Source organism: Engystomops pustulosus, chromosome 11 (assembly GCF_040894005.1).
Source record: "Engystomops pustulosus chromosome 11, aEngPut4.maternal, whole genome shotgun sequence".
In the NCBI taxonomy this organism is placed as follows: Eukaryota; Metazoa; Chordata; class Amphibia; order Anura; family Leptodactylidae; genus Engystomops; species Engystomops pustulosus.
The window spans coordinates 7,838,346-7,862,321 of NC_092421.1; positions in this window are offsets into that span (position 1 = coordinate 7,838,346).

Consider the following 23,976-nt stretch of genomic DNA (forward strand, 5'->3'; position numbering starts at 1 on the left):
GCGGTATCCATTCTATTGAATCTAGTGTAAAAGATGGTGCCAGGAAACCTGAGAAATGACTCCGATTTCATAAGTCTATGCAAATAGTACAAACTTTTCTCCAAAAGAATAAAAGACTAGGTCTCACTATGTTGTTCAGGTGGTTCCACTGAAACTGTTCACATGTGCTATCTGACTACTGAACAGCATGGGGTCTTTTGCCTGCTCCATTTCTGACCTGGGCTGGTACATCCCTCCTTAGACAACCTGGTGCCTCCAAGCTCCCTCAGAATCACCATATTGATGCTGAGCATAGTGCAGACACCTGGTCAACACAGCACTAGATGGACCAGAACTCCCAAACTCAAGCAATCCTGTAGCCTAAGCCTCCCACATTGGCTTGGATAACAGGTGTGTGCCACAGCACCCGGCGAGTAAAGTTGTTTCCTCTACCCATAAGAAACGTTGCATCTTTCGAATAAAAAAGGAAGAAAATACGTGGCCTCTCGAAAAAACTGTGTCAAGCAAATACTGTAAAGAAAAAAATGGCAAACCTTTAATAACTCTTATATTATTTTTTTTTCCTACACGCTAAACATTTTACCAAATTATGAGTTAAACCATGTTCATCTTTTAATTCCTGAGACATTTTGGACCCATCGCTTTTTTTTTTTTTTTCATATTCATAGAGCTTGCGGTATCCATTCTATTGAATCTAGTGTAAAAGATGGTGCCAGGAAACCTGAGAAATGACTCCGATTTCACAAGTGTATGCAAATAGTGCGAACATTTCTCGAAAAGATTAAAAGACTAGGTCTCACTATGTTGTTCAGGTGGTTCCACTGAAACTGTTCACAGGTGCTATCTGACTACTGAACAGCATGGGGACTTTTGCCTGCTCCATTTCTGACCTGGGCTGGTACATCCCTCCTTAGACAACCTGGTGCCTCCAAGCTCCCTCAGAGTCACCATATTGATGCTGAGCATAGTGCAGACACCTGGTCTACACAGCACAAGATGGACCAGAACTCCAAACTCAAGCAATCCCGTAGCCTAAGCCTCCCACAATGGCTTGGATAACAGGTGCGCGCCACAGCACCCGGCGAGAAAAGTAGTTTCCTCTACCCATAAGAAACGTTGCATCTTTCGAATCAAAAAGGAAGAAAATACGTGGCCTCTCGAAAAAACTGTGTCAAGCAAATACTGTAAAGAAAAATCTGCCAAACCTTTAATAACTCTTATTTTTTTGTTTTTTTTCTCGAACACACTAAACATTTTACCAAATTATGAGTTAAACCATGTTCATCTTTTAATTCCTGAGACATTTTGGACCCATCACTTTTCTTCTTTTTTTAAAATTCATAGAGCTTGCGGTATCCATTCTATTGCATCTAGTGTAAAAGATGGTGCCAGGAAACCTGAGAAATGACTCCTATTTCACAAGTCTATGCAAATAGTACGAACTTTTCTCCAAAAGAATCAAAGACTAGGTCTCACTATGTTGTTCAGGTGGTTCCACTGAAACTGTTCACAGGTGCTATCTGACTACTGAACAGCATGGGGACTTTTGCTTGCTCCATTTCTGACCTGGGCTGGTACATCCCTCCTTAGACAACCTGGTGCCTCCAAGCTCCCTCTGAGTCACCATATTGATGCTGAGCATAGTGCAGACACCTGGTCTACACAGCACTAGATGGACCAGAACTCCCAAACTCAAGCAATCCCATAGCCTAAGCCTCCCACATTGGCTTGGATAACAGGTGCGTGCCACAGCACCCGGCGAGTAAAGTTGTTTCCTCTACCCATAAGAAACGTTGCATCTTTCGAATCAAAAAGGAAGAAAATACGTGGCCTCTCAAAAAAACTGTGTCAAGCAAATACTGTAAAGAAAAATCTGGCAAACCTTTAATAACTCTTAAATTATTTTTTTCTCGAACACACTAAACATTTTACCAAATTATGAGTTAATCCATGTTCATCTTTTAATTCCTGAGACATTTTGGACCCATGGCTTTTCTTCTTTTTTCATATTCATAGAGCTTGCGGTATCCATTCTATTGAATCTAGTGTAAAAGATGGTGCCAGGAAACCTGAGAAATGACTCCGATTTCACAAGTCTATGCAAATAGTACGAACTTTTCTCGAAAAGATTAAAAGACTAGGTCTCGCTATGTTGTTCAGGTGGTTCCACTGAAACTGTTCACAGGTGCTATCTGACTACTGAACAGCATGGGGACTTTTGCCTGCTCCATTTCTGACCTGGGCTGGTACATCCCTCCTTAGACAACCTGGTGCCTCCAAGCTCCCTCAGAGTCACCATATTGATGCTGAGCATAGTGCAGACACCTGGTCTACACAGCACAAGATAAACCAGAACTCCCAAACTCAAGCAATCCCGTAGCCTAAGCCTCCCACATTGGCTTGGATAACAGGTGCGCGCCACAGCACCCGGCGAGTAAAGTTGTTTCCTCTACCCATAAGAAACGTTTCATCTTTCGAATCAAAAAGGAAGAAAATACGTGGCCTCTCGAAAAAACTGTGTCAAGCAAATACTGTAAAGAAAAATCTGCCAAACCTTTAATAACTCTTATATTATTTTTTTTTTTCTACACGCTAAACATTTTACCAAATTATTAGTTAAACCATGTTCATCTTTTAATTCCTGAGACATTTTGGACCCATCGCTTTTCTTCTTTTTTCATATTCATAGAGCTTGCGGTATCCATTCTATTGAATCTAGTGTAAAAGATGGTGCCAGGAAACCTGAGAAATGACTCCGATTTCACAAGTGTATGCAAATAGTATGAACTTTTCTCGAAAAGATTAAAAGACTAGATCTCACTATGTTGTTCAGGTGGTTCCACTGAAACTGTTCACAGGTGCTATCTGACTACTGAACAGCATGGGGACTTTTGCCAGCTCCATTTCTGACCTGGGCTGGTACATCCCTCCTTAGACAACCTGGTGCCTCCAAACTCCCTCAGAGTCACCATATTGATGCTGAGCATAGTGCAGACACCTGGTCTACACAGCACAAGATGGACCAGAACTCCCAAACTCAAGCAATCCCGTAGCCTAAGCCTCACACATTGGCTTGGATAACAGGTGCGTGCCACAGCACCCGGCGAGTAAAGTTGTTTCCTCTACCCATAAGAAACGTTGCATCTTTCGAATCAAAAAGGAAGAAAATACGTGGCCTCTCGAAAAAACTGTGTCAAGCAAATACTGTAAAGAAAAATCTGCCAAACCTTTAATAACTCTTATTTTTTTGTTTTTTTTCTCGAACACACAAAACATTTTACCAAATTATGAGTTAAACCATGTTCATCTTTTAATTCCTGAGACATTTTGGACCCATCGCTTTTCTTCTTTTTTCATATTCATGGAGCTTGCGGTATCCATTCTATTGAATCTAGTGTAAAAGATGGTGCCAGGAAACCTGAGAAATGACTCCGATTTCACAAGTGTATGCAAATAGTATGAACATTTCTCGAAAAGATTAAAAGACTAGGTCTCACTATGTTGTTCAGGTGGTTCCACTGAAACTGTTCACAGGTGCTATCTGACTACAGAACAGCATGGGGACTTTTGCCTGCTCCATTTCTGACCTGGGCTGGTACATCCCTCCTTAGACAACCTGGTGCCTCCAAGCTCCCTCAGAGTCACCATATTGATGCTGAGCATAGTGCAGACACCTGGTCTACAAAGCACAAGATGGACCAGAACTCTCAAACTCAAGCAATCCCGTAGCCTAAGCCTCCCACATTGGCTTGGATAACAGGTGCGCGCCACAGCACCCGGCGAGTAAAGTTGTTTCCTCTACCCATAAGAAACGTTTCATCTTTCGAATCAAAAAGGAAGAAAATACGTGGCCTCTCGAAAAAACTGTGTCAAGCAAATACTGTAAAGAAAAATCTGCCAAACCTTTAATAACTCTTATATTATTTTTTTCTCGAACACACTAAACATTTTACCAAATTATGAGTTAAACCATGTTCATCTTTTAATTCCTGAGACATTTTGGACCCATCGCTTTTCTTCTTTTTTCATATTCATAGAGCTTGCGGTATCCATTCTATTGAATCTAGTGTAAAAGATGGTGCCAGGAAACCTGAGAAATGACTCCGATTTCACAAGTCTATGCAAATAGTACGAACATTTCTCGAAAAGAATAAAAGACTAGGTCTCACTATGTTGTTCAGGTGGTTCCACTGAAACTGTTCACAGGTGCTATCTGACTACTGAACAGCATGGGGACCTTTGCCTGCTCCATTTCTGACCTGGGCTGGTACATCCCTCCTTAGACAACCTGGTGCCTCCAAGCTCCCTCAGAGTCACCATATTGATGATGAGCATAGTGCAGACACGTGGTCTACACAGCACAAGATGGACCAGAACTCCCAAACTCAAGCAATCCCGTAGCCTAAGCCTCCCACATTGGTTTGGATAACAGGTGCGAGCCACAGCACCCGGCGAGTAAAGTTGTTTCCTCTACCCATAAGAAACGTTTCATCTTTCGAATCAAAAAGGAAGAAAATACGTGGCCTCTCAAAAAAACTGTGTCAAGCAAATACTGTAAAGAAAAATCTGCCAAACCTTTAATAACTCTTATTTTTTTGTTTTTTTTCTCGAACACGCTAAAATTTTACCAAATTATGGGTTAAACCATGTTCATCTTTTAATTCCTGAGACATTTTGGACCCATGGCTTTTCTTCTTTTTTCATATTCATAGAGCTTGCGGTATCCATTCTATTGAATCTAGTGTAAAAGATGGTGCCAGGAAACCTGAGAAATGACTCCGATTTCACAAGTCTATGCAAATAGTACGAACTTTTCTTGAAAAGAATAAAAGACATGGTCTCACTATGTTGTTCAGGTGGTTCCACTGAAACTGTTCACAGGTGCTATCTGACTACTGAACAGCATGGGGACTTTTGCTTGCTCCATTTCTGACCTGGGCTGGTACATCCCTCCTTAGACAACCTGGTGCCTCCAAGCTCCCTCTGAGTCACCATATTGATGCTGAGCATAGTGCAGACACCTGGTCTACACAGCACTAGATGGACCAGAACTCCCAAACTCAAGCAATCCCATAGCCTAAGCCTCCCACATTGGCTTGGATAACAGGTGCGCGCCACAGCACCCGGCGAGTAAAGTTGTTTCCTCTACCCATAAGAAACGTTGCATCTTTCGAATCAAAAAGGAAGAAAATACGTGGCCTCTCGAAAAAACTGTGTCAAGCAAATACTGTAAAGAAAAATCTGCCAAACCTTTAATAACTCTTATATTATTTTTTTTTTTCTACACGCTAAACATTTTACCAAATTATGAGTTAAACCATGTTCATCTTTTAATTCCTGAGACATTTTGGACCCATCGCTTTTCTTCTTTTTTCATATTCATAGAGCTTGTGGTATCCATTCTATTGAATCTAGTGTAAAAGATGGTGCAGGAAACCTGAGAAATGACTCCGATTTCACAAGTGTATGCAAATAGTACGAACATTTCTCGAAAAGATTAAAGACTAGGTCTCACTATGTTGTTCAGGTGGTTGCACTGAAACTGTTCACAGTTGCTACCTGACTACTGAACAGCATGGGGACTTTTGCCTGCTCCATTTCTGACCGGGGCTGGTACATCCCTCCTTAGACAACCTGGTGCCTCCAAGCTCCCTCAGAGTCACCATATTGATGCTGAGCATAGTGCAGACACCTGGTCTACACAGCACTAGATGGACCAGAACTCCCAAACTCAAGCAATCCCGTAGCCTAAGCCTCACACATTGGCTTGGATAACAGGTGCGCGCCACAGCACCCTGCGCGAAAAGTAGTTTCCTCTACCCATAAGAAACGTTTCATCTATCGAATCAAAAAGGAAGAAAATACGTGGCCTCTCGAAAAAACTGTGTCAAGCAAATACTGTAAAGAAAAATCTGCCAAACCTTTAATAGCTCTTATTTTTTTGTTTTTGTTTCTCGAACACACTAAACATTTTACCAAATTATGGGTTAAACCATGTTCATCTTTTAATTCCTGAGACATTTTGGACCCATCGCTTTTCTTCTTTTTTCATATTCATAGAGCTTGCGGTATCCATTCTATTGAATCTAGTGTAAAAGATGGTGCCAGGAAACCTGAGAAATGACTCCGATTTCACAAGTCTATGCAAATAGTACGAACATTTCTCCAAAAGATTAAAAGACTAGGTCTCACTATGTTGTTCAGATGGTTCCACTGAAACTGTTCACAGTTGCTACCTGACTACTGAACAGCATGGGGACTTTTGCCTGCTCCATTTCTGACCGGGGCTGGTACATCCCTCCTTAGACAACCTGGTGCCTCCAAGCTCCCTCAGAGTCACCATATTGATGCTGAGCATAGTGCAGACACCTGGTCTACACAGCACTAGATGGACCAGAACTCCCAAACTCAAGCAATCCCGTAGCCTAAGCCTCCCACAATGGCTTGGATAACAGGTGCGCGCCACAGCACCTGGCGAGTAAAGTAGTTTCCTCTACCCATAAGAAACGTTGCATCTTTCGAATCAAAAAGGGAGAAAATACGTGGCCTCTCGAAAAAACTGTGTCAAGCAAATACTGTAAAGAAAAATCTGCCAAACTTTTAATAACTCTTATTTTTTTGTTTTTTTTCTCGAACACACTAAACATTTTACCAAATTATGAGTTAAACCATGTTCATCTTTTAATTCCTGAGACATTTTGGACCCATCGCTTTTCTTCTTTTTTCATATTCATAGAGCTTGCGGTGTCCATTCTATTGAATCTAGTGTAAAAGATGGTGCCAGGAAACCTGAGAAATGACTCCGATTTCACAAGTGTATGCAAATAGTACGAACATTTCTCGAAAAGATTAAAAGACTAGGTCTCACTATGTTGTGCAGGTGGTTCCACTGAAACTGTTCACAGGTGCTATCTGACTACTGAACAGCATGGGGACTTTTGCCTGCTCCATTTCTGACCTGGGCTGGTACATCCCTCCTTAGACAACCTGGTGCCTCCAAGCTCCCTCAGAGTCACCATATTGATGCTGAGCATAGTGCAGACACCTGGTCTACACAGCACAAGATGGACCAGAACTCCAAACTCAAGCAATCCCGTAGCCTAAGCCTCCCACAATGGCTTGGATAACAGGTGCGCGCCACAGCACCCGGCGAGAAAAGTAGTTTCCTCTACCCATAAGAAACGTTGCATCTTTCGAATCAAAAAGGAAGAAAATACGTGGCCTCTCGAAAAAACTGTGTCAAGCAAATACTGTAAAGAAAAATCTGCCAAACCTTTAATAACTCTTATATTATTTTTTTTTCCTACACGCTAAACATTTTACCAAATTATGAGTTAAACCATGTTCATCTTTTAATTCCTGAGACATTTTGGACCCATCGCTTTTTTTTTTTTTTTTCATATTCATAGAGCTTGCGGTATCCATTCTATTGAATCTAGTGTAAAAGATGGTGCCAGGAAACCTGAGAAATGACTCCGATTTCACAAGTGTATGCAAATAGTACGAACATTTCTCGAAAAGATTAAAAGACTAGGTCTCACTATGTTGTTCAGGTGGTTCCACTGAAACTGTTCACAGGTGCTATCTGACTACTGAACAGCATGGGGACTTTTGCTTGCTCAATTTCTGACCTGGGCTGGTACATCCCTCCTTAGACAACCTGGTGCCTCCAAGCTCCCTCTGAGTCACCATATTGATGCTGAGCATAGTGCAAACACCTGGTCTACACAGCACTAGATGGACCAGAACTCCTAAACTCAAGCAATCCCATAGCCTAAGCCTCCCACATTGGCTTGGATAACAGGTGCGCGCCACAGCACCCAGCGAATAAAGTTGTTTCCTCTACCCATAAGAAACGTTGCATCTTTCGAATCAAAAAGGAAGAAAATACGTGGCCTCTCGAAAAAACTGTGTCAAGCAAATACTGTAAAGAAAAATCTGGCAAACCTTTAATAACTCTTAAATTATTTTTTTCTCGAACACACTAAACATTTTACCAAATTATGAGTTAATCCATGTTTATCTTTTAATTCCTGAGACATTTTGGACCCATGGCTTTTCTTCTTTTTTCATATTCATAGAGCTTGCGGTATCCATTCTATTGAATCTAGTGTAAAAGATGGTGCAGGAAACCTGAGAAATGACTCCGATTTCACAAGTGTATGCAAATAGTACGAACATTTCTCGAAAAGATTAAAGACTAGGTCTCACTATGTTGTTCAGGTGGTTCCACTGAAACTGTTCACAGGTGCTATCTGACTACTGAACAGCATGGGGACTTTTGCCTGCTCCATTTCTGACCTAGGCTGGTACATCCCTCCTTAGACAACCTGGTGCCTCCAAGCTCCCTCAGAGTCACCATATTGATGCTGAGCATAGTGCAGACACCTGGTCTACACAGCACTAGATGGACCAGAACTCCCAAACTCAAGCAATCCCGTAGCCTAAGCCTCCCACATTGGCTTGGATAACAGGTGTGCGCCACAGCACCCGGCGAGTAAAGCTGTTTCCTCTACCCATAAGAAACATTTCGTCTTTCGAATCAAAAAGGAAGAAAATACGTGGCCTCTCGAAAAAACTGTGTCAAGCAAATACTGTAAAGAAAAATCTGCCAAACCTTTAATAACTCTTATTTTTTTTTTTTTTTCTCGAACACACTAAACATTTTACCAAATTATGAGTTAAACCATGTTCATCTTTTAATTCCTGAGACATTTTGGACCCATGGCTTTTCTTCTTTTTTCATATTCATAGAACTTGCGGTATCCATTCTATTAAATCTAGTGTAAAAGATGGTGCCAGGAAACCTGAGAAATGACTCCCATTTCACAAGTGTATGCAAATAGTACGAACATTTCTCGAAAAGATTAAAAGACTAGGTCTAACTATGTTGTTCAGGTGGTTCCACTGAAACTGTTCATAGGTGCTATCTGACTACTGAACAGCATGGGGACTTTTGCCTGCTCCATTTCTGACCTGGGCTGGTACATCTCTCCTTAGACAACCTGGTGCCTCCAAGCTCCCTCAGAGTCACCATATTGATGCTGAGCATAGCGCAGACACCTGGTCTACACAGCACAAGATGGACCAGAACTCCCAAACTCAAGCAATCCCGTAGCCTAAGCCTCCCACATTGGCTTGGATAACAGGTGCGCGCCACAGCACCCGGCAAGTAAAGTTGTTTCCTCTACCCATAAGAAACGTTTCATCTTTCGAATCAAAAAGGAAGAAAATACGTGGCCTCTCGAAAAAACTGTGTCAAGCAAATACTGTAAAGAAAAATCTGCCAAACCTTTAATAGCTCTTATTTTTTTGTTTTTGTTTCTCCAACACACTAAACATTTTACCAAATCATGGGTTAAACCATGTTCATCTTTTAATTCCTGAGACATTTTGGACCCATCGCTTTTCTTCTTTTTTCATATTCATAGAGCTTGCGGTATCCATTCTATTGAATCTAGTGTAAAAGATGGTGCCAGGAAACCTGAGAAATGACTCCGATTTCACAAGTCTATGCAAATAGTACGAACATTTCTCGAAAAGATTAAAAGACTAGGTCTCACTATGTTGTTCAGATGGTTCCACTGAAACTGTTCACAGGTGCTATCTGACTACTGAACAGCATGGGGACTTTTGCCTGCTCCATTTCTGACCGGGGCTGGTACATCCCTCCTTAGACAACCTGGTGCCTCCAAGCTCCCTCAGAGTCACCATATTGATGCTGAGCATAGTGCAGACACCTGGTCTACACAGCACTAAATGGACCAGAACTCCCAAACTCAAGCAATCCCGTAGCCTAAGCCTCACACATTGGCTTGGATAACAGGTGCGCGCCACAGCACCCAGCGAGTAAAGTTGTTTCCTCTACCCATAAGAAACGTTGCATCTTTCGAATCAAAAAGGAAGAAAATACGTGGCCTCTCGAAAAAACTGTGTCAAGCAAATACTGTAAAGAAAAATCTGCCAAACCTTTAATAACTCTTATATTATTTTCTTCTCGAACACACTAAACATTTTACCAAATTATGAGTTAAACCATGTTCATCTTTTAATTCCTGAGACATTTTGGACCCATCGCTTTTCTTCTTTTTTTAAAATTCATAGAGCTTGCGGTATCCATTCTATTGAATCTAGTGTAAAAGATGGTGCCAGGAAACCTGAGAAATGACTCCGATTTCACAAGTGTATGCAAATAGTACGAACATTTCTCGAAAAGATTAAAAGACTAGGTCTCACTATGTTGTTCAGGTGGTTCCACTGAAACTGTTCACAGTTGCTATCTGATTACTGAACAGCATGGGGATTTTTGCCTGCTCCATTTCTGACCTGGGCTGGTACATCCCTCCTTAGACAACCTGGTGCCTCCAAGCTCCCTCAGAGTCACCATATTGATGCTGAGCATAGTGCAGACACCTGGTCTACACAGCACTAGATGAACCAGAACTCCCAAACTCAAGCAATCCCATAGCCTAAGCCTCCCACAATGGCTTGGATAACAGGTGCGCGCCACAGCACCCGGCGAGTAAAGTTGTTTCCTCTACCCATAAGAAACGTTGCATCTTTCGAATCAAAAAGGGAGAAAATACGTGGCCTCTCGAAAAAACTGTGACAAGCAAATACTGTAAAGAAAAATCTGCCAAACCTTTAATAACTCTTATTTTTTTGTTTTTTTTCTCTAACACACTAAACATTTTACCAAATTATGAGTTAATCCATGTTCATCTTTTAATTTCTGAGACATTTTGGACCCATGGCTTTTCTTCTTTTTTCATATTCATAGAGCTTGCGGTATCCATTCTATTGAATCTAGTGTAAAAGATGGTGCCAGGAAACCTGAGAAATGACTCCGATTTCACAAGTCTATGCAAATAGTACGAACTTTTCTCGAAAAGATTAAAAGACTAGGTCTCACTATGTTGTTCAGGTGGTTCCACTGAAACTGGTCACAGGTGCTATCTGACTACTGAACAGCATGGGGACTTTTGCATGCTCCATTTCTGACCTGGGCTGGTACATCCCTCCTTAGACAACCTGGTGCCTCCAAGCTCCCTCAGAGTCACCATATTGATGCTGAGCATAGTGCAGACACCTGGTCTACACAGCACAAGATGTACCAGAACTCCCAAACTCAAGCAATCCCGTAGCCTAAGCCTCCCACATTGGCTTGGATAACAGGTGCGCGCCACAGCACCCGGCAAGTAAAGTTGTTTCCTCTACCCATAAGAAACGTTTCATCTTTCGAATCAAAAAGGAAGAAAATACGTGGCCTCTCGAAAAAACTGTGTCAAGCAAATACTGTAAAGAAAAATCTGCCAAACCTTTAATAACTCTTATATTATTATTTTTTTTCTACACGCTAAACATTTTACCAAATTATGAGTTAAACCATGTTCATCTTTTAATTCCTGAGACATTTTGGACCCATCGCTTTTCTTCTTTTTTCATATTCATAGAGCTTGCGGTATCCATTCTATTGAATCTAGTGTAAAAGATGGTGCCAGGAAACCTGAGAAACGACTCTGATTTCACAAGTGTATGCAAATAGTACGAACATTTCTCGAAAAGATTAAAGACTAGGTCTCACTATGTTGTTCAGGTGGTTCCACTGAAACTGTTCACAGGTGCTATCTGACTACTGAACAGCATGGGGACTTTTGCCTGCTCCATTTCTGACCTGGGCTGGTACATCCCTCCTTAGACAACCTGGTGCCTCCAAGCTCCCTCAGAGTCACCATATTGATGCTGAGCATAGTGCAGACACCTGGTCTACACAGCACAAGATGGACCAGAACTCCCAAACTCAAGCAATCCCGTAGCCTAAGCCTCCCACAATGGCTTGGATAACAGGTGCACGCCACAGCACCCGGCAAGTGAAGTTGTTTCCTCTACCCATAAGAAACGTTTCATCTATCGAATCAAAAAGGAAGAAAATACGTGGCCTCTCGAAAAAACTGTGTCAAGCAAATACTGTAAAGAAAAATCTGCCAAACCTTTAATAGCTCTTATTTTTTTGTTTTTGTTTCTCGAACACACTAAACATTTTACCAAATTATGGGTTAAACCATGTTCATCTTTTAATTCCTGAGACATTTTGGACCCATCGCTTTTCTTCTTTTTTCATATTCATAGAGCTTGCGGTATCCATTCTATTGAATCTAGTGTAAAAGATGGTGCCAGGAAACCTGAGAAATGACTCCGATTTCACAAGTCTATGCAAATAGTACGAACATTTCTCCAAAAGATTAAAAGACTAGGTCTCACTATGTTGTTCAGATGGTTCCACTGAAACTGTTCACAGTTGCTACCTGACTACTGAACAGCATGGGGACTTTTGCCTGCTCCATTTCTGACCGGGGCTGGTACATCCCTCCTTAGACAACCTGGTGCCTCCAAGCTCCCTCAGAGTCACCATATTGATGCTGAGCATAGTGCAGACACCTGGTCTACACAGCACTAGATGGACCAGAACTCCCAAACTCAAGCAATCCCGTAGCCTAAGCCTCACACATTGGCTTGGATAACAGGTGCGCGCCACAGCACCCGGCGAGTAAAGTTGTTTCCTCTACCCATAAGAAACGTTGCATCTTTCGAATCAAAAAGGAAGAAAATACGTGGCCTCTCGAAAAAACTGTGTCAAGCAAATACTGTAAAGAAAAATCTGGCAAACCTTTAATAACTCTTATATTATTTTCTTCTCGAACACACTAAACATTTTACCAAATTATGAGTTAAACCATGTTCATCTTTTAATTCCTGAGACATTTTGGACCCATCGCTTTTCTTCTTTTTTTAAAATTCATAGAGCTTGCGGTATCCATTCTATTGAATCTAGTGTAAAAGATGGTGCCAGGAAACCTGAGAAATGACTCCGATTTCACAAGTGTATGCAAATAGTACGAACATTTCTCGAAAAGATTAAAAGACTAGGTCTCACTATGTTGTTCAGGTGGTTCCACTGAAACTGTTCACAGTTGCTATCTGACTACTGAACAGCATGGGGACTTTTGCCTGCTCCATTTCTGACCTGGGCTGGTACATCCCTCCTTAGACAACCTGGTGCCTCCAAGCTCCCTCAGAGTCACCATATTGATGCTGAGCATAGTGCAGACACCTGGTCTACACAGCACTAGATGGACCAGAACTCCCAAACTCAAGCAATCCCATAGCCTAAGCCTCCCACAATGGCTTGGATAACAGGTGCGCGCCACAGCACCCGGCGAGTAAAGTTGTTTCCTCTACCCATAAGAAACGTTGCATCTTTCGAATCAAAAAGGGAGAAAATACGTGGCCTCTCGAAAAAACTGTGACAAGCAAATACTGTAAAGAAAAATCTGCCAAACCTTTAATAACTCTTATTTTTTTGCTTTTTTTCTCGAACACACTAAACATTTTACCAAATTATGAGTTAAACCATGTTCATCTTTTAATTCCTGAGACATTTTGGACCCATCGCTTTTCTTCTTTTTTCATATTCATAGAGCTTGCGGTATCCATTCTATTGAATCTAGTGTAAAAGATGGTGCCAGGAAACCTGAGAAATGACTCCGATTTCACAAGTCTATGCAAATAGTACGAACATTTCTCGAAAATCATAAAAGACTAGGTCTCACTATGTTGTTCAGGTGGTTCCACTGAAACTGTTCACAGGTGCTATCTGACTACTGAACAGCATGGGGACTTTTGCCTGCTCCATTTCTGACCTGGGCTGGTACATCCCTCCTTAGACAACCTGGTGCCTCCGAGCTCCCTCAGAATCACCATATTGATGCTGAGCATAGTGCAGACACCTGGTCTACACAGCACAAGATGGACCAGAACTCCAAACTCCAGCAATCCCGTAGCCTAAGCCTCCCACAATGGCTTGGATAACAGGTGCGCGCCACAGCACCCGGCGAGTAAAGTTGTTTCCTCTACCCATAAGAAACGTTTCATCTTTCGAATCAAAAAGGAAGAAAATACGTGGCCTCTCGAAAAAACTGTGTCAAGCAAATACTGTAAAGAAAAATCTGCCAAACCTTTAATAACTCTTATATTATTATTTTTTTTCTACACGCTAAACATTTTACCAAATTATGAGTTAAACCATGTTCATCTTTTAATTCCTGAGACATTTTGGACCCATCGCTTTTCTTCTTTTTTCATATTCATAGAGCTTGCGGTATCCATTCTATTGAATCTAGTGTAAAAGATGGTGCCAGGAAACCTGAGAAACGACTCTGATTTCACAAGTGTATGCAAATAGTACGAACATTTCTCGAAAAGATTAAAGACTAGGTCTCACTATGTTGTTCAGGTGGTTCCACTGAAACTGTTCACAGGTGCTATCTGACTACTGAACAGCATGGGAACTTTTGCCTGCTCCATTTCTGACCTGGGCTGGTACATCCCTCCTTAGACAACCTGGTGCCTCCAAGCTCCCTCAGAGTCACCATATTGATGCTGAGCATAGTGCAGACACCTGGTCTACACAGCACAAGATGGACCAGAACTCCCAAACTCAAGCAATCCCATAGCCTAAGCCTCCCACAATGGCTTGGATAACAGGTGCGCGCCACAGCACCCGGCGAGTACAGTTGTTTCCTCTACCCATAACAAACGTTGCATCTTTCGAATCAAAAAGGGAGAAAATACGTGGCCTCTCGAAAAAACTGTGACAAGCAAATACTGTAAAGAAAATTCTGCCAAACCTTTAATAACTCTTATTTTTTTGTTTTTTTTCTCGAACACACTAAATATTTTACCAAATTATGAGTTAAACCATGTTAATCTTTTAATTCCTGAGACATTTTGGACCCATCGCTTTTCTTCTTTTTTCATATTCATAGAGCTTGCGGTATCCATTCTATTGAATCTAGTGTAAAAGATGGTGCCAGGAAACCTGAGAAATGACTCCAATTTCACAAGTGTATGCAAATAGTACGAACTTTTCTCGAAAAGATTAAAAGACTAGGTCTCACTATGTTGTTCAGGTGGTTCCACTGAAACTGTTCACAGGTGCTATCTGACTACTGAACAGCATGGGGACTTTTGCCTGCTCCATTTCTGACCTGGGCTGGTACATCCCTCCTTAGACAACCTGGTGCCTCCAAGCTCCCTCAGAGTCACCATATTGATGCTGAGCATGGTGCAGACACCTGGCCTACACAGCACTAGATGGACCAGAACTCCCAAACTCAAGCAATCCCGTAGCCTAAGCCTCCCACATTGGCTTGGATAACAGGTGCGCGCCACAGCACCCGGCAAGTAAAGTTGTTTCCTCTACCCATAAGAAACGTTGCATCTTTCGAATCAAAAAGGAAGAAAATACGTGGCCTCTCGAAAAAACTGTGTCAAGCAAATACTGTAAAGAAAAATCTGCCAAACCTTTAATAACTCTTATATTATTTTTTTCTCCTACACACTAAACATTTTACCAAATTATGAGTTAAACCATGTTCATCTTTTAATTCCTGAGACATTTTGGACCCATGGCTTTTCTTCTTTTTTCATATTCATAGAGCTTGCGGTGTCCATTCTATTGAATCTAGTGTAAAAGATGGTGCCAGGAAACCTGAGAAACGACTCTGATTTCACAAGTGTATGCAACTAGTACGAACATTTCTCGAAAAGATTAAAGACTAGGTCTCACTATGTTGTTCAGGTGGTTCCACTGAAACTGTTCACAGGTGCTATCTGACTACTGAACAGCATGGGAACTTTTGCCTGCTCCATTTCTGACCTGGGCTGGTACATCCCTCCTTAGACAACCTGGTGCCTCCAAGCTCCCTCAGAGTCACCATATTGATGCTGAGCATAGTGCAGACACCTGGTCTACACAGCACAAGATGCACCAGAACTCCAAACTCAAGCAATCCCGTAGCCTAAGCCTCCCACAATGGCTTGGATAACAGGTGCGCGCCACAGCACCCGGCGAGAAAAGTAGTTTCCTCTACCCATAAGAAACGTTGCATCTTTCGAATCAAAAAGGAAGAAAATACGTGGCCTCTCGAAAAAACTGTGTCAAGCAAATACTGTAAAGAAAAATCTGCCAAACCTTTAATAACTCTTATTTTTTTGTTTTTTTTCTTGAACACACTAAACATTTTACCAAATTATGAGTTAAACCATGTTCATCTTTTAATTCCTGAGACATTTTGGACCCATCGCTTTTCTTCTTTTTTTAAAATTCATAGAGCTTGCGGTATCCATTCTATTGAATCTAGTGTAAAAGATGGTGCCAGGAAACCTGAGAAATTACTCCAATTTCACAAGTGTATGCAAATAGTACGAACTTTTCTCGAAAAGATTAAAAGACTAGGTCTCACTATGTTGTTCAGGTGGTTCCACTGAAACTGTTCACAGGTGCTATCTGACTACTGAACAGCATGGGGACTTTTGCCTGCTCCATTTCTGACCTGGGCTGGTACATCCCTCCTTAGACAACCTGGTGCCTCCAAGCTCCCTCAGAGTCACCATATTGATGCTGAGCATGGTGCAGACACCTGGCCTACACAGCACTAGATGGACCAGAACTCCCAAACTCAAGCAATCCCGTAGCCTAAGCCTCCCACATTGGCTTGGATAACAGGTGCGCGCCACAGCACCCGGCAAGTAAAGTTGTTTCCTCTACCCATAAGAAACGTTGCATCTTTCGAATCAAAAAGGAAGAAAATACGTGGCCTCTCGAAAAACTGTGTCAAGCAAATACTGTAAAGAAAAATCTGCCAAACCTTTAATAACTCTTATATTATTTTTTTCTCCTACACACCAAAACATTTTACCAAATTATGAGTTAAACCATGTTCATCTTTTAATTCCTGAGACATTTTGGACCCATCGCTTTTTTTTTTTTTTTCATATTCATAGAGCTTGCGGTATCCATTCTATTGAATCTAGTGTAAAAGATGGTGCCAGGAAACCTGAGAAATGACTCCGATTTCACAAGTGTATGCAAATAGTGCGAACATTTCTCGAAAAGATTAAAAGACTAGGTCTCACTATGTTGTTCAGGTGGTTCCACTGAAACTGTTCACAGGTGCTATCTGACTACTGAACAGCATGGGGACTTTTGCCTGCTCCATTTCTGACCTGGGCTGGTACATCCCTCCTTAGACAACCTGGTGCCTCCAAGCTCCCTCAGAGTCACCATATTGATGCTGAGCATAGTGCAGACACCTGGTCTACACAGCACAAGATGGACCAGAACTCCAAACTCAAGCAATCCCGTAGCCTAAGCCTCCCACAATGGCTTGGATAACAGGTGCGCGCCACAGCACCCGGCGAGAAAAGTAGTTTCCTCTACCCATAAGAAACGTTGCATCTTTCGAATCAAAAAGGAAGAAAATACGTGGCCTCTCGAAAAAACTGTGTCAAGCAAATACTGTAAAGAAAAATCTGCCAAACCTTTAATAACTCTTATTTTTTTGTTTTTTTTCTCGAACACACTAAACATTTTACCAAATTATGAGTTAAACCATGTTCATCTTTTAATTCCTGAGACATTTTGGACCCATCACTTTTCTTCTTTTTTTAAAATTCATAGAGCTTGCGGTATCCATTCTATTGAATCTAGTGTAAAAGATGGTGCCAGGAAACCTGAGAAATGACTCCTATTTCACAAGTCTATGCAAATAGTACGAACTTTTCTCCAAAAGAATCAAAGACTAGGTCTCACTATGTTGTTCAGGTGGTTCCACTGAAACTGTTCACAGGTGCTATCTGACTACTGAACAGCATGGGGACTTTTGCTTGCTCCATTTCTGACCTGGGCTGGTACATCCCTCCTTAGACAACCTGGTGCCTCCAAGCTCCCTCTGAGTCACCATATTGATGCTGAGCATAGTGCAGACACCTGGTCTACACAGCACTAGATGGACCCGAACTCCCAAACTCAAGCAATCCCATAGCCTAAGCCTCCCACATTGGCTTGGATAACAGGTGCGTGCCACAGCACCCGGCGAGTAAAGTTGTTTCCTCTACCCATAAGAAACGTTGCATCTTTCGAATCAAAAAGGAAGAAAATACGTGGCCTCTCAAAAAAACTGTGTCAAGCAAATACTGTAAAGAAAAATCTGGCAAACCTTTAATAACTCTTAAATTATTTTTTTCTCGAACACACTAAACATTTTACCAAATTATGAGTTAATCCATGTTCATCTTTTAATTCCTGAGACATTTTGGACCCATGGCTTTTCTTCTTTTTTCATATTCATAGAGCTTGCGGTATCCATTCTATTGAATCTAGTGTAAAAGATGGTGCCAGGAAACCTGAGAAATGACTCCGATTTCACAAGTCTATGCAAATAGTACGAACTTTTCTCGAAAAGATTAAAAGATTAGGTCTCGCTATGTTGTTCAGGTGGTTCCACTGAAACTGTTCACAGGTGCTATCTGACTACTGAACAGCATGGGGACTTTTGCCTGCTCCATTTCTGACCTGGGCTGGTACATCCCTCCTTAGACAACCTGGTGCCTCCAAGCTCCCTCAGAGTCACCATATTGATGCTGAGCATAATGCAGACACATGGTCTACACAGCACAAGATAGACCAGAACTCCCAAACTCAAGCAATCCCGTAGCCTAAGCCTCCCACATTGGCTTGGATAACAGGTGCGCGCCACAGCACCCGGCGAGTAAAGTTGTTTCCTCTACCCATAAGAAACGTTTCATCTTTCGAATCAAAAAGGAAGAAAATACGTGGCCTCTCGAAAAAACTGTGTCAAGCAAATACTGTAAAGAAAAATCTGCCAAACCTTTAATAACTCTTATATTATTTTTTTTTTTCTACACGCTAAACATTTTACCAAATTATTAGTTAAACCATGTTCATCTTTTAATTCCTGAGACATTTTGGACCCATGGCTTTTCTTCTTTTTTCATATTCATAGAGCTTGTGGTATCCATTCTATTGAATCTAGTGTAAAAGATGGTGCCAGGAAACCTGAGAAATGACTCCGATTTCACAAGTGTATGCAAATAGTACGAACATTTCTCGAAAAGATTAAAGACTAGGTCTCACTATGTTGTTCAGGTGGTTGCACTGAAACTGTTCACAGTTGCTACCTGACTACTGAACAGCATGGGGACTTTTGCCTGCTCCATTTCTGACCGGGGCTGGTACATCCCTCCTTAGACAACCTGGTGCCTCCAAGCTCCCTCAGAGTCACCATATTGATGCTGAGCATAGTGCAGACACCTGGTCTACACAGCACTAGATGGACCAGAACTCCCAAACTCAAGCAATCCCGTAGCCTAAGCCTCCCACAATGGCTTGGATAACAGGTGCGCGCCACAGCACCCTGCGAGAAAAGTAGTTTCCTCTACCCATAAGAAACGTTTCATCTATCGAATCAAAAAGGAAGAAAATACGTGGCCTCTCGAAAAAACTGTGTCAAGCAAATACTGTAAAGAAAAATCTGGCAAACCTTTAATAACTCTTATATTATTTTTTTCTCGAACACACTAAACATTTTACCAAATTATGAGTTAAACCATGTTCATCTTTTAATTCCTGAGACATTTTGGACCCATCGCTTTTCTTCTTTTTTCATATTCATAGAGCTTGCGGTATCCATTCTATTGAATCTAGTGTAAAAGATGGTGCCAGGAAACCTGAGAAATGACTCCGATTTCACAAGTGTATGCAAATAGTATGAACTTTTCTCGAAAAGATTAAAAGACTAGATCTTACTATGTTGTTCAGGTGGTTCCACTGAAACTGTTCACAGGTGCTATCTGACTACTGAACAGCATGGGGACTTTTGCCTGCTCCATTTCTGACCTGGGCTGGTACATCCCTCCTTAGACAACCTGGTGCCTCCAAACTCCCTCAGAGTCACCATATTGATGCTGAGCATAGTGCAGACACCTGGTCTACACAGCACAAGATGGACCAGAACTCCCAAACTCAAGCAATCCCGTAGCCTAAGCCTCACACATTGGCTTGGATAACAGGTGCGCGCCACAGCACCCGGCGAGTAAAGTTGTTTCCTCTACCCATAAGAAACGTTGCATCTTTCGAATCAAAAAGGAAGAAAATACGTGGCCTCTCGAAAAAACTGTGTCAAGCAAGTACTGTAAAGAAAAATCTGCCAAACCTTTAATAACTCTTATTTTTTTGTTTTTTTTCTCGAACACACTAAACATTTTACCAAATTATGAGTTAAACCATGTTCATCTTTTAATTCCTGAGACATTTTGGACCCATCGCTTTTCTTCTTTTTTTAAAATTCATAGAGCTTGCGGTATCCATTCTATTGAATCTAGTGTAAAAGATGGTGCCAGGAAACCTGAGAAATGACTCCGATTTCACAAGTGTATGCAAATAGTACGTACATTTCTCGAAAAGATTAAAAGACTAGGTCTCACTATGTTGTTCAGGTGGTTCCACTGAAACTGTTCACAGTTGCTATCTGACTACTGAACAGCATGGGGACTTTTGCCTGCTCCATTTCTGACCTGGGCTGGTACATCCCTCCTTAGACAACCTGGTGCCTCCAAGCTCCCTCAGAGTCACCATATTGATGCTGAGCATAGTGCAGACACCTGGTCTACAAAGCACAAGATGGACCAGAACTCCCAAACTCAAGCAATCCTGTAGCCTAAGCCTCCCACATTGGCTTGGATAACAGGTGCGTGCCACAGCACCCGGCGAGTAAAGTTGTTTCCTCTACCCATAAGAAACGTTGCATCTTTCGAATCAAAAAGGGAGAAAATACGTGGCCTCTCGAAAAAACTGTGACAAGCAAATACTGTAAAGAAAAATCTGCTAAACCTTTAATAACTCTTATTTTTTTGTTTTTTTTCTCGAACACACTAAACATTTTACCAAATTATGAGTTAAACCATGTTCATCTTTTAATTCCTGAGACATTTTGGACCCATCGCTTTTCTTCTTTTTTCATATTCATAGAGCTTGCGGTATCCATTCTATTGAATCTAGTGTAAAAGATGGTGCCAGGAAACCTGAGAAATGACACCGATTTCACAAGTGTATGCAAATAGTACGAACTTTTCTCCAAAAGAATCAAAGACTAGGTCTCACTATGTTGTTCAGGTGGTTCCACTGAAACTGCTCACAGGTGCTATCTGACTACTGAACAGCATGGGGACTTTTGCCTTCTCCATTTCTGACCTGGGCTGGTACATCCCTCCTTAGACAACCTGGTGCCTCCAAGCTCCCTCAGAGTCACCATATTGATGCTGAGCATAGTGCAGACACCTGGTCTACACAGCACTAGATGGACCAGAACTCTCAAACTCAAGCAATCCCGTAGCCTAAGCCTCCCACATTGGCTTGGATAACAGGTGCGCGCCACAGCACCCGGCGAGTAAAGTTGTTTCCTCTACCCATAAGAAACGTTTCATCTTTCGAATCAAAAAGGAAGAAAATACGTGGCCTCTCGAAAAAACTGTGTCAAGCAAATACTGTAAAGAAAAATCTGCCAAACCTTTAATAACTCTTATATTATTTTTTTCTCGAACACACTAAACATTTTACCAAATTATTAGTTAAACCATGTTCATCTTTTAATTCCTGAGACATTTTGGACCCATCGCTTTTCTTCTTTTTTCATATTCATAGAGCTTGCGGTATCCATTCTATTGAATCTAGTGTAAAAGATGGTGCCAGGAAACCTGAGAAATGACTCCGATTTCACAAGTCTGTGCAAATAGTACAAACTTTTCTCGAAAAGATTAAAAGACTAGGTCTCATTATGTTGTTCAGGTGGTTCCACTGAAACTGTTCACAGGTGCTATCTGACTGCTGAACAGCATGGGGACTTTTGCCTGCTCCATTTCTGACCTGGGCTGGTACATCCCTCCTTAGACAACCTGGTGCCTCCAAGCTCCCTCAGAGTCACCATATTGATGCTGAGCATAGTGCAGACACCTGGTCTACACAGCACAAGATGCACCAGAACTCCCAAACTCAAGCAATCCCGTAGCCTAAGCCTCCCACAATGGCTTGGATAACAGGTGCACGCCACAGCACCCGGCGAGTAAAGTAGTTTCCTCTCCCCATAAGAAACGTTGCATCTTTCGAATCAAAAAGGGAGAAAATACGTGGCCTCTCGAAAAAACTGTGACAAGCAAATACTGTAAAGAAAAATCTGCCAAACCTTTAATAACTCTTATTTTTTTGTTTTTTTTCTCGAACACACTAAACATTTTACCAAATTATGAGTTAAACCATGTTCATCTTTTAATTCCTGAGACATTTTGGACCCATCGCTTTTCTTCTTTTTTCATATTCATAGAGCTTGCGGTATCCATTCTATTGAATCTAGTGTAAAAGATGGTGCCAGGAAACCTGAGAAATGACTCCGATTTCACAAGTCTATGCAAATAGTACGAACATTTCTCGAAAAGATGAGGTCTTGCTATGTTGTTCAGGTGGTTCCACTGAAACTGTTCACAGGTGCTATCTGACTACTGAACAGCATGGGGACTTTTGCCTGCTCCATTTCTGACCTGGGCTGGTACATCCCTCCTTAGACAACCTGGTGCCTCCAAGCTCCCTCAGAGTCACCATATTGATGCTGAGCATAGTGCAGACACCTGGTCTACACAGCACAAGATGGACCAGAACTCCCAAACTCAAGCAATCCCGTATCCTAAGCCTCCCACATTGGCTTGGATAACAGGTGCGCGCCACAGCACCCGGCGAGTAAAGTTGTTTCCTCTACCCATAAGAAACGTTGCATCTTTCGAATCAAAAAGGAAGAAAATACGTGGCCTCTCGAAAAAACTGTGTCAAGCAAATACTGTAAAGAAAAATCTGCCAAACCTTTAATAACTCTTATTTTTTTGTTTTTTTTCTCGAACACACAAAACATTTTACCAAATTATGAGTTAAACCATGTTCATCTTTTAATTCCTGAGACATTTTGGACCCATCGCTTTTCTTCTTTTTTCATATTCATAGAGCTTGCGGTATCCATTCTATTGAATCTAGTGTAAAAGATGGTGCCAGGAAACCTGAGAAATGACTCCGATTTCACAAGTGTATGCAAATAGTACGAACATTTCTCGAAAAGATTAAAAGACTAGGTCTCACTATGTTGTTCAGGTGGTTCCACTGAAACTGTTCACAGGTGCTATCTGACTACTGAACAGCATGGGGACTTTTGCCTGCTCCATTTCTGACCTGGGCTGGTACGTCCCTCCTTATACAACCTGGTGCCTCCAAGGTCCCTCAGAGTCACCATATCGATGCTGAGTATAGTGCAGACACCTGGTCTACACAGCACTAGATGGACCAGAACTCCCAAACTCAAGCAATCCCGTAGCCTAAGCCTCCCACATTGGCTTGGATAACAGGTGCGCGCCACAGCACCCGGCGAGTAAAGTTGTTTTCTCTACCCATAAGAAACGTTGCATCTTTCGAATCAAAAAGGGAGAAAATACGTGGCCTCTCGAAAAAACTGTGTCAAGCAAATACTGTGAAGAAAAATCTGCCAAAACTTTAATAACTCTTATATTATTTTTTTTTCCTACACGCTAAACATTTTACCAAATTATGAGTTAAACCATGTTCATCTTTTAATTCCTGAGACATTTTGGACCCATCGCTTTTCTTCTTTTTCATATTCATAGAGCTTGCGGTATCCATTCTATTGAATCTAGTGTAAAAGATGGTGCCAGGAAACCTGAGAAATGACTCCGATTTCACAAGTGTATGCAAATAGTACGAACTTTTCTCGAAAAGATTAAAAGACTAGGTCTCACTATGTTGTTCAGGTGGTTCCACTGAAACTGTTCACAGGTGCTATCTGACTACTGAACAGCATGGGGACTTTTGCCTGCTCCATTTCTGACCTGGGCTGGTACATCCCTCCTTAGACAACCTGGTGCCTCCAAGCTCCCTCAGAGTCACCATATTGATGCTGAGCATAGTGCAGACACCTGGTCTACACAGCACAAGATGGATCAGAACTCCCAAACTCAAGCAATCCCATAGCCTAAGCCTCCCACATTGGCTTGGATAACAGGTGC